We start from the raw sequence: 12,499 nt of genomic DNA, 5'->3' as shown, positions 1-12,499 counted from the left end.
TTTAGATTTTCTTTCAAGAAAATATTTGCTATTTAGTTCATGTATTATACATTCACAGTCCTGGAAGAGAACTTGAAATGTTACTTAATTAATCATAGTGTTTCACAGGCTAGCATTTAACTGATTCAGAAAATAGTTACCTACAGTTTAAGACCTAAAAGGAAGATGATCATGTAGATTTTGTTACCTAATTCTGCACAGGGTAGCACTATTTCAGAAAGGTAGTTGTCTACTGTTTACTTAAAGACTAGTAAAGAAGGTAGTTGCCTACTGTTTACTTAAAGACCAGTAAAGAAGGCAATCACAGAGCTTTTATAATTTCCATGATTTATGACACAGTGGGCCAGGCAGCTTGGGAAGGACCTATATCTGGATGTAGACATGCTAGTTGAGGAATGTGTGCATCTGCAGGCCAAGGAAGTGTATCTAATGAACCATCAGGAAAGAAAGACACAGTACCAGACTTTGTGCTAGGGTCTGAGGTTACAGAGATGAACAAGGTATATATAGTTGCCTTCGACTCACCCAAGCAGCTGGCATCAGGGTATCCTAAAGGGGAGATAAGCAAAGCATGGCAATGAGAGAAATCTAAGTGTTGTAAATATTCTGTAAGTCAGGCAAGCAGGTGGTTGGCATCACATAAGCATAACCACAGGGAACAGGGTTTCAACCACAGAGATTTGGAGTCTAAGACAGTATACAAATCTTTGAGGAATGGGAGTGTGTGCAGACAGATTAAAAGGAGCAAGGTAGATCTCCAAACTTAAAGGGACTAGGATATCAAGGTGTTTTTAAGAGCAGAGCCCCTACATAGGGAGCCAGACTGAGAAGCAGTGACCAGAAGAGGAATACAAGTTGACTAGATACAGTTTTCTGAGACTTGAAGCAGTGCTTCTTAAATCTCTTCTAATGTCAAGTTTGGTCCTAGAGCCTAGTATAGGGCTGAGTTTATAATTAGGAATTCAAATGGTAGTAATAGTGATGTTAGGAAGAATAGGAGAACAATAAAACAGGCATATTTTAATGGTGTGTATTCAATATGTAACCGTATCATTTATGGCCAGATTAGTGGTGAAGCCAAAGGATACTTTGAATATGTTCATAACTTTGTTGATTGCTGTTAGTATATTTCTCCATTTCATCCTGTCTTGAATTTAGCAGACTTTAATTGGATACCCTCCATATGCAGTGAATACTCTCTTATGCACAAGGACAGACAGAAAGGTGAAAAAAATACACAATCCATCATATTCTAATTATCCCACCTTGCCAGTGTCTAACCTTTGTTAACTTTCATTGTCTGCTTTCTTCATTCCTACAGTGGTAATTTTAAAACATTTTTTTTCTGTCCTTAAGCACTCATGCTTTCTCTTTTGTTTTAGCAAAAGACCTTATTGTGTAATTTACTGAGCTTATATCCACTGACGTGAACTTCATCAATTTCTCTCCTCTTCACTCATCCTTTCTTTTCTCATTCCTCTGAGAAAGAAATAACTTCCTCTGGAGACCTTAGTCTACAGATCTCAACCCTAGCTGTTTAATCATTCTCTGCTGTTTCTTTCTCCTGTCATTATAATTACCTTCAAGGCTTCCTTATCCAAAAACCTTCCTTCACCTTTGTGATCCTCCTCAAACTTCAGTTCTCCCTGTCCTCCTTTTTGTTGCCAAGTAAAAGTGCTTCTGTCTATATTTTCTAGTGTTCATTCATTCAAAAATATTTACTTATTGTCTCCTGTTCTAGGCATTGAGGATATAGTAATGAATAAATATATGAAAACTCTTATCCACATGGACAAAAACTGCTGTCCCCATTATTTCCATTAGGAGAGGCAAACAATAAAAAGATAAATAAGTATTATGCTATATCATAGGGGTCAACAAACTTTCTGTAAAGAACCACAGTAAATATTTTAGGTTTTGCAGGCCATACAGTCTGTGTTGAAACTAATCAACTCTACTATTATGTGCCTTGAAAGCAGCCATAGACAATATGTAAGCAAATTGGTGTGGCTCTGTTTCAATAAAACTGCATTTTGGAACACTAAAATTTGAATTTTATGTTATTTTCATGTATCATAAAATATAATTCTTTTATTTCAGTCACTTAAAAATGTAAAATTGTTCTTAACTTATGAATTGTACAAAAAATATGGTGGACCAGATTTTGCCCAAAGGCTATAGTTTGTTGACTTCTGGTATACTAAATATTGGTAAGTGCTAAGGAGAAAACTAAGCAGGAAAGGGTGATATTAAATGTTTTGGAGGAGGTTGAATAGTTGAAATTTTCGATAGGGTGGTCAAGGAAGTCCTCACTGGGAAGATTGTTTTTAAGTAGAAACCTGAAGAAAAAGAGCATCCCAGACAGAGGGAATAACAAGTGCAAATTCCCTAGGGTATTTAAACAATGGCAAAGAGATAATTGTGACTGGAGTGGCAGGAACATTGGGAGAATTAGGAGATGTGACCAGGAAAGTAGTGGTGTCTTAGTCTGTTTCCTATTGCTATAACAGCATACCTAAGACTGAGTAATTTATAAAGAAAATGGGTTTATTTAGCTTATGATTCTGCAGGTTGGGAAGTTCAAGGGCCATGGTACTGGATTTGCTTGGCTTCTGGTGAGGGCTTTTGTGCTTGGTCAAAATGTAGCAGGAAGTCAAAGGGAAGTAGACTCATGCCAGGAGACATAATCCAAGGGGCTTCCTGGCTTTGTAACAACTTACTTTCATGGAAACTTTGTTTTATTTCCTTTTATACTATGTTCATCCTCAGCTGGAGTACTTGCTGCTTTGTACCCATGATCTATGCTTTCTACCTCAGTATCTTTTTTCATGCTTCTTCGTTGCAAATTACCTGTTTTTTTTTTTTTATTTGCATCCCTACATTTTAAAATTCCCTTCTTCAAAGCCTAGGTCTTAATGGCATTCTTAGCTTCCTGAGGAAATTTCCTTGTCTTGCCTTTCCTCTCCTCCAAGACCTTGTAACAGTTCTGTTTATCCCTAGATAGTTATTTTCTGCATTGTATTTTAGTTGCTTCTATACCTGTCGTATTCATCTATTAGACTGCCACCTCCTTCAGGACAGAGACCATACGTTATCTTTATTTGCCCTTGTACCCAGCATAGTGCCTAATGCATAGTAGATGCTCATTAGATTTAAAACAGTTATAGAAATTCAATAAATACCTATCAATGAACTTCCTCTGATATAGGAATTTTGTTTCCTCATGCTATTTCTCTCCTTGCTTCATGCATAATTGGAAATTAATAGTGATTAAAATCTATGAGTTCTCTTTGATTATCAGAACTGAATGAGAGTATATTATTAAAAAATCATCCCACTATAACTTTCTCCAGCTCAGCTCTTTTCTCTTTTGAGTGTGTGGAGGACAGTTATGTCTCATGTACTGGTTATATCTTGTTTCTCTTTACCATATAAAGTTTGAAAAATCATGCCCTCTGTTACAGGACTGAATGTAAGCTTGTGATCAGCAGATGTAAACTAGTTATACTCACTAGATGGCACTGTGGCTTCTGTTTGTACTTCATCTGCTTGTGATCCACTGATGTTGAGGTTATTTTGTAGTTCTTAGGTAGATAGATGTACCTTTCCCACAAATGCATCTATATGGATGTAAAAAAAAAAAAGCACTAAAGAAACATAAGATGAAGGTTAGCTGTGACACATTTGATGCAGCTATACTGTAAAAATACCCTAATTGAGATTTCAAGTCAACAAATATTGAATGCCTAATCTGTGCCAAGCACTATAGAATAAGTAGAAGACATGATCTCTTCTATAGATGAGCCTAAAATATTAATGCAGAAACAATATTTACATATAGAAAATAATTAGCAAGTAATAAAAGACTGTACAATCAAGCATCATTGTATGGTATATACCATATGAACTTAGAATAGGAATATATAGATGAGGGTTTTTGTGACTATTGATTTAATGTACATATGATGTGAAGCTAAAAAGAGTAACTGATTTGTTAGATAGAGTCATACCTGGGCCGGACATGGTGGCTCTCTCCTGTAATCCTAGCACTTTAGGAGGCCGAGGCGGGAGGATCACAAAGTGAGGAGTTTGAGACCAGCCAGCCTGGCCAATATGATGAAACCTCATCTCTACTAAAAATACAAAAATTAGTTGGGCATGGAGTCCCAACTACTCAGGAGGCTGAGGCAGAAGAATCTCTTGAATCTGGGTGGTGGAGGTTGCAGTGAGCCAAGATTATGCCACTGCATTCTAGCCTGGGTGACAGAGTGAGATGCCATCTCAAAAAAAAAAAAAAAAAAAAAAAAAAAAGGAAGATAGAGACAAATCTGAAGGGACCTTAATAGGCTGAAATAATGAGCCTATTCTAGCAAGATGAAAACAAACAGGAAACAACAAAACATCCTATACTACAATTGGATTCCCAAAACCAATTGTACAAGAACAGAATAGATAAAATTTGGCTTTAACAGCAGCACATGTGAATCACTTGGTACATTTTATTGACTGTAAGCACTGCACAAACTAAAAATACCAAGAAAGTTTACTCAAATTAGGTTGACTCAATAGAGATTTAATGTATAGAAGGAGAAAAGGTGGCAATCACCCTCTATTCTTTTCTGGTTAGAATATATCTGAAGTACAGATTCAACCAACCACAGACTGAAAATATTCTGAAGAAAAAATACAATTTAAAAAACAGCAATACAACATAAAGAATAATGCAAATATAAAACAATACAGTGTAAGAACTATTTATAGAACATTTACATTGTATTAGGTATGAGTAATATAGAGATGATTTAAAGTATACAAGAGGATGTGTGTAGGTTATACGCAAGTAGTATAAGGAACTTGAGCATTTGCAGATTGGGATATCCAAGGGTATCCTGGAACCAATCCTCTACAGAGTCCAGGGAACAACTGTGTAGAGAGCCCTTCACTTACAAAGGTTCGATTTAGGATTTATCAATCTTATGATAGTATGAAAGCAATACTCATTCAATAAGCTCCTAAAGTTACCATGGGGTTATTTATGTCTGAATAAACCCGTTGTAAATTGAAAACTCAGTTTCTGCTTAGGAAATTTTCAGTTTACCATGGGTTTATTGGGATGTAACTTCATCATATGTTTAGGAGCATCTGTACTGTATTGGATTGAGGGGCACCGCTTTTGAAGGATATTGACAAACCCAAGTGGGCCAAGATGAAGGTACTCAGGATGGTGAGAGCACTAAAAACCAACTTATTTTAAGAATGTTAAAGGAAGTATGGATGTTAAACTTGGGAAATAGAAGATTTAGGAGAAACATGATAGCTTTCTTCAAATATTTCCATGGCTCTCAAGGAGTAAAGAAATTAAATTTATTTCTTGAGTGTTTCCATGGGGGAGACCTACAAGGATGAGATTAGCTTGTCAATTTCTACAAAAATGCCTGCTGGAATTTTCATTGAGATTACATTGAATTCATAGATCAATTTGGAGACAGTTAACATCTTAACAGTATTAAGTGTTCAAATCCATTAATACAGCATAGATCTCTACTTATTTAGGTCTTCTTTAATTTCTCTCATGAATACTTTGTAGTTTTCAAGCATAAAAATCCTATACATATTTTGTTAACTTTATCCTAAAGAATTTATGTTTTTGATGATATTGCAAATGATCTTGGGCTACTAGTTTCAGTTTCCAGTTGTTCATTGCTAGCATATAGAAATTCAATTGCTGTTTTTCAATTGTGGTAAAATATATATATAATAAAGTTTACAATTGAAATTGATTTACAGTTACCCATTTTAAGTGTACAGTTCAGTGGCATTAAGTACAGGCACATTGTTGTTAAACTAACACCACCATCTGTCTTCAGAAGTCTTTTTGTCTTGCAAAACTGAAACCCTATACTCATTAAGCAAAAATTCCCCATTTCCCCTTCCCATAGTCCCTGGAAACTACCATTTTATGTTCCGTCTCTATGATCTTGACTATTCTAGGTACTTAATATAAATGGAATCATATCGTATTTGTTCATTTGTGACTGGCTTAGCAAATTGTCCTCAAGATTCATCCATGTTGCAACATGTGTCAGGATTTCCTTTTTTAGGCTGAATAAATATTTCATTGTATGTATATACAGTCATGTGCCACATAACATTTCAGTCAATGATGGAACACATAGACAACAGTAGTCCCATAAGATTATAAACATTTCAATCAATGATGGAACACATATATAACAGTAGTCACATAAGATTATAATGGAGCTGAAAAATTCCTATCACCTAGTACCTCCTATACTATACTTTATTTCTATTTTATTTTATTTATTTTATTTCTTGAGACAGAGTCTTACTGTGTTGCTGAGGCTGTAGTGCAGTGGTACAATCTCAGCTCACTGGAACCTTTGCCTCGGGAGGTCAAGCGATTCTCCTACCTCAGCCTTTGAAGTAGCTAGATCATAGATGTGTACCACCACACCCAGCTAATTTTTGTATTTTTAATAGAGATGGGATTTCACTATGTTGGCCAGGATGGTCTTGAACTCCTGACCTCAGGTAATCCACCCACCTTGGCCTACCAAAGTGCTGGGATTACAGGTGTGAGCCACCATGACTGGTCTTTTATTGCTATTTCGGAGTATGTAAAACAAAATTAACTGTAAAACAGCCTGAAGATCAAACAAACTCAAAAGCTAGCAGAAGAAAAGAAGTAACTAAGATCAGAGCAGCACTGAAGGAGATGGAGACACAAAAAAACCCTTCAAAAAAATCAATAAATCCAGGAGCTGTTTTTTTGAAAAGATCAACAAAATAGATAGACCACTAGCCAGACTAATAAAAAAGAAAACAGAGAAGATTCAAACAGAGCAATAAAAAATGATAAAGGGAGTATCACCACCAATTCCACAGAAATACAAACTACCATTAGAGAATACTACAAACACCTTTATGCGAATAAACCAGTAAATCTAGAAGAAATGGATAAATTCCTGGACACTTACACCCTCCCAAGACTAAACCAGGAAGAAGTTGAATTCCTGAACAGACCAGTAACAAGGTCTTAAGTTGAGGCAGCAATTAATAGCTTACCAATGAAAAAAAGTCCAGGACCAGATGGGTTGACAGCCGCATTCTACCAGAGGTACAAAGAAGAGCTGGTACCATTCCTTCTGAAATTATTCCAAACAATAAAAAAGAGGAAATCCTCCCTAACTCATTTTATGAGACCAACATCAACCTGATACCAAAACTTGGGAAAGATTCAACTAAAAAAGAAAATTTCAGGCCGATATCCATGATGAACATGGATGTAAAAATCCTCAATAAAATACTGACAAACTGAATTCAACATCACATTAAAAAGCTTATCCATCATGATCAAGTTGGCTTCATCCCTGGGGTGCAAGGCTGGTTTAACATATGCAGATCTATAAACGTAATCCATCACATAAACAGAACCAAAGACAGAAACCACATAATTATCTCAATAGATGCAGAGAAGGCTTTTGACAAAATTCAACAATCCTTTATGCTAAAAACTCTCAATAAACTAGGTATTGATGGAACATATCTCAAAATGATAATAGCTTTTTATGACAAACCAACAGCCAATATCATACTGAATGAGCAAAAACTGGAAGCATTCCCTTTGAAAACTGGCACAAGACAAGGATGCCCTCTCTCACCACTCCTATTCAGCATAGTATTGGAAGTTCTGGCCAGGGCAATCAGGCAAGAAAAAGGAATAATGGATAATAAATTAAGAAAAGAGGAAGTCAAATTGTCTGTATTTGTAGATGACATGATTGTATATTTAGATGACCCCGTTGTCTCAGCCCAAAATCTCCTTAAGCTTATAAGCAACTTTAGCAATGTCTCAGGATACAAAACCAAGGTGCACAAATCACAAGCATTCCTATACGCCAATGACAGACAAACAGAGAGACAAATCATGAGTGAACTCCCATTCACAATTGCTACAAAGAGAATAAAATACCTAGGAATACAACTAACAAGGGATGTTAAAGACTTATTCAAGGAGAACTACAAACCACTGCTCAAGGATATCAGAGAGGACACAAACAGTTGGAAAAACATTCCATGCTCATGGTTAGGAAGAATCAATATCATGAAAACGGCCATATTGTCCAAAGTAATTTATAGATTCAATGCTAATCCCCATCAAGCTTCCTTTAACTTTCTTCACAGAATTGGAAAAAAACACCTTAAACTCTATATGGAACCAAAAAAGAGCCTGCATTGCCAAGATAATCCTAAGCAAAATAAAACAAAAAACTGGAGGCATCACAATACCTGACTTGAAACCATACTACAAGACTACAGTAACCAAAACAGCATGGTACTGGTACCAAAAAAGAGATATAGACCAATGGAACAGAACAGAGGCCTCAGAAGTAACGACACATATCTACAGCCATCTAACCTTTGAGAAACATGACAAAAACAAGCAATGGGGAAAGGATTCCCTATTTAATAAATGGTGTTGGGAAAACTGGCTAGCCATATGCAGAAAGCTGAAAATGGATCCCTTCCTTACACCTCATACAAAAATTAACTTTAGTTAGATTAAAGATTTAAACATAAGGACTAACACCATAAAAACCTCAGCAGAAAACCTAGGCAATACCATTTAGGACATAGGCATGGGCAAGGACTTCATGACTAAAACACCAAAAGCAATGGCAACAAAAGCCAAAATAGACAAATGGAATCTAATTAAACTAAAGAGCTTCTGCACAGCAAAAGAAACTATCATTAGAGTGAACTGGCAACCTACAGAATGGCAAAATAATTTTGCAATCTACCCATTTGACACAGGGCTAATAACCTGAATCTACAAAGAACTTAAATTTACAAGAAAAAAAACAACCCCACCAAAAAGTGGGCAAAGGATATGAACAGATACTTCTCAAAAGAAGACATTTATGCAGCCAACAAACATATGAAACAAAAGCTCATCATCACTGGTCATTAGAGAAATACAAATCAAAGCCACATTGAGATACCATCTCACACCAGTTAGAATGGTGATCATTAAAAATCTGGAGACAACAGATGCTGGAGAGGATGTGGAGAAATAGGAACACTTTTACATTGTTGGTGGGAGTGTAAATTAGTTCAACCATTGTGGAAGACAGTGTGGTGACTCCTCAAGGATCTAGAACTTGAAATACCATATGACCCAGCAATCCCATTACTGAGTATATACCCAAAGGATTATAAATCACTCTGTTATAAGGACACATGCATGTTTGTTAATTGTGGCACTGTTTACAATAGCAAAGACTTGGAACCAACCCAAATGTCCGTCAATGATAGACTGGACAAAGAAAATGTGGCACATATATGCCATGGAATACTGTGCAACCATAAAAAAAGAAGAGTTCATGTCCTTTTCAGGGACATGGATGAAGCTGTAAACCATCATTCTCAGCAAACTTCTGCAAACTGACACAATAACAGAAAACCAAACATGGCGTGTTCTCACTCATAAGTGGTTGTTGAAAAATGAGAACACATGGGCACTGGAAGGGGAACATCACACACTGGGGCCTGTCGGGGGTGGGGTAGCTAGGGGAGGGGTAGCAGGGGATGGGACTGGGGAGGGAGAACATTAGGAGAAATAACCTAATGCAGATAACAGTGGGATAGATGCAGCAAACCACCATGGCACGTGCATGCCTATATAACAAACCTCCACGATCTGCACATGTACCCCAGAACTTATTTTTTAAAAATTATAGCATCTCAAAACTATGGCTATAAACTTGTGTTTTCCCTTTTTAATCTTCAAAAACATATATACCCGCTGGCTAAACTGTGTGAGTTTAAAATTTAAGAGAAAAATTCTGGGAAAAAACCTTACAATTGTCCTTCCTCCGGCATCTACTTGAAACAGGATGCAATGATTAACACTCTCTGAATATTAGAATCACCTGGAAAGAATTTCCAATTTTTCTGTTGCCGGAGACTCCACCCTTAGAGACTTAGATTCCATTGGTTTGAACTGAGTGGAAGCACCGGTAGCACCTAAAAGATCCCTCAGGTGATTCAATGCACTATCACTGTGGTTCTTCAAATACAATCACCTGTAAACTTTTCAGAACTTCTCAGGCTTCCTCCCACGCCTACTGAAGCAGAAACTTTGGTGTTGGGGCTCAGCAATCTGAATTTTAACAAGCTCTTAAGGCAACTTTCATAAAGTATCTCTTTTGTATTTCACTTTTTAAAGGAGTGGAATGTCTTAAAAGCAGATTGGAAAATTTGAGAGAAAAAAACTGGGTCTGCTAAGCTAATTGGGATTTTTTGGGTGGCAAAATTGTTCATACAAGGTAGCATTATATAAGGTTCTTTCTCTTGGTATGTAATAGATTCTATGTGGTAAGCTCTGTTAAAAACAAACAAACAAACAAACCAAAAAACCACTTACTATTTTTAAGTTTTTTGATAAAAGCCATCCTAACGGGTTTGAAGTGTTTTCTTACTGTGTTTTTGATTTTTATTTTCCTAATGACCGGTGATGTTGAACATATTTTCATGTGCTTATTGGCCATTTGTGTATCTTCTTTGGAGAAGCATCTATTCAAGTCCTTTGCCCATTTTTAATTGTAGGAAATATTTACATATTTCAAGTATTAACCCCTTACCAAAATATGATTAGCAAATATTTTTCCTATTCTGTGGGTTGTCTTTTTCTTAGTGTCTTTTGAAGCACAGTAAATTTTTAATAATTTTTGATGAAGCACATTTATCTGATTTATCTCTTGTTGACTGTGTTTTGGGTGTCATATCTGAGAAATCATTTCCAAATGCAGTGTCATGAAGCTTTTCGCATGTGTTTGCATCTAAGACTTGTATAGTTTTAGCTGTTATGTTTACACCTTTAATCCATGTTGTGTTAATTTTTATGTGTGATATAAGGTAAAGATCCAACTTCATTCTTTTGCATGTGGATATCCTGGTTTCCCATTACCATTTGTTGAAAAGACTGTCCTTTTCCTATTGAACAGTCTGGGAACCCTTGTCAAAAACCATTTCACCATATATGTTAGGGTTGTATTTCTGGTCTATAATATTCTATTGGTCTATACGTCTGTCCTTATCTCAGTACTATATTGTTTTCATTACAATATCTTTGTAGCTAAGTCTTGAAATCAGGATCCCTTGAAAGTTCACATGAATTTTAGGATTGGTTTTTCTATTTATGCAAAAAAAAAAAATGCCCTTAGTATTGTCATAGGGATTGCATTGAATCTGTAGATCCCTTCAGTTGTCTTCCTTTTCTAGTGGTAAAATATACGTTATCTTCATTCCTTCTTCACATTTTTTGTTTTTGCCTTTTATTCTCTTTTGGCTTTTTGAGTTTCTTCTTCTTAGTCTTATTTCTGAAATGACTTCTTTTATTTCTAATATTTTCCTTAGCTCTACCACCTAATTTCTGAGTTTTTCTAATTATTACTATTGGTTTTTGTTGTTGTTGTTTTTGTTTTTATTTCTCAAAACTGAGTCTCGCTCTGTCACCCAGGCTGGAGTGCAATGGTGCTATCTGAGCTCACTGCAGCCTCCACCTCCCAGGCTCAAGCAATTTTCCTGCCTCGGCCTTCCAAGTAGCTGGGAGTACAGCTGTAAGTCACCGCACCTGGTGTCTACTTCTTATTTATGTTGATTTTTTTCAAATCTTGTATCTTTTTTTAATCATTGTTTATTACATTTTAGGTTTTGGGGTACATTTGAAGAACATGCAAGATAGTTGCATAGGTATACACATGGCAATGTGATTTGCTGCCTTCCTCCTCTTCACCTATATTTGGCATTTCTCCCCCTGCTAACTCTCCCCAACTCCCCACCTCCCACTGTCCCACCCCTATGTCCCCCCAACAGACCCAGGTGTGTAGTGCTCCCCTCCCTGTGTCCATGTGTTCTCATTGTTCAACACCCACCTATGAGTTAGAACATGCGGTGTTTGATTTTCTGCTCTTGTGTCAGTTTTCTGAGAATGATGGTTTCCAGGTTCATCCATGTCCCTACAAAGGACACCAACTCATTGTTTTTGATGGCTGCATAATATTCCATGGTGTATATGTGCCACATTTTCCCTGTCCAGTCTATCATCAATGGGCATTTGGATTGGTTCCAGGTCTTTGCTATTGTAAACTGTGCTGCAATGAACATTCATGTGCATGTGTCCTTATAGTATAAAGGTTTATAATCCTTTGGATGTATACCCAGTAATGGGATTGCTGGGCCAAATGGAATTTCTATTTCTAGGTCCTTAAGGAATTGCCACACTGTCTTCCATAATGGTTGAACTAATTTACACTCCCACCAACAGTGTAAAAGTGTTCCTATTTCTCCACATCCTCTCCAGCAACTGTTGTCTCCAGATTTTTTAATGATCAACATTCTAAGTGGCGTGAGATGGTATCTCAATGTAGTTTTAATTTGCATTTCTCTAATGACCAGTGATGATGAGCATTTTTTC

The 12,499-nt window shown here is 36.5% G+C and overlaps 1 protein-coding gene across 1 annotated transcript in view; it reads left to right on the top strand.

The window, feature by feature from the left end:
* The window catches only part of TEX11 (testis expressed 11), a gene marked incomplete at its 5' end in the record, with an annotated part of 328,765 nt that overhangs the window by 176,399 nt on the left and 139,867 nt on the right, over window positions 1–12,499 (top strand). The gene's annotated exons all lie outside the window — the stretch shown is intronic.

The sequence above is a fragment of the Saimiri boliviensis genome, chromosome X, assembly GCF_048565385.1.
Source record: "Saimiri boliviensis isolate mSaiBol1 chromosome X, mSaiBol1.pri, whole genome shotgun sequence".
NCBI lineage: Eukaryota > Metazoa > Chordata > Mammalia > Primates > Cebidae > Saimiri > Saimiri boliviensis.
This window is presented reverse-complemented; position numbering and strand designations above follow the sequence as displayed.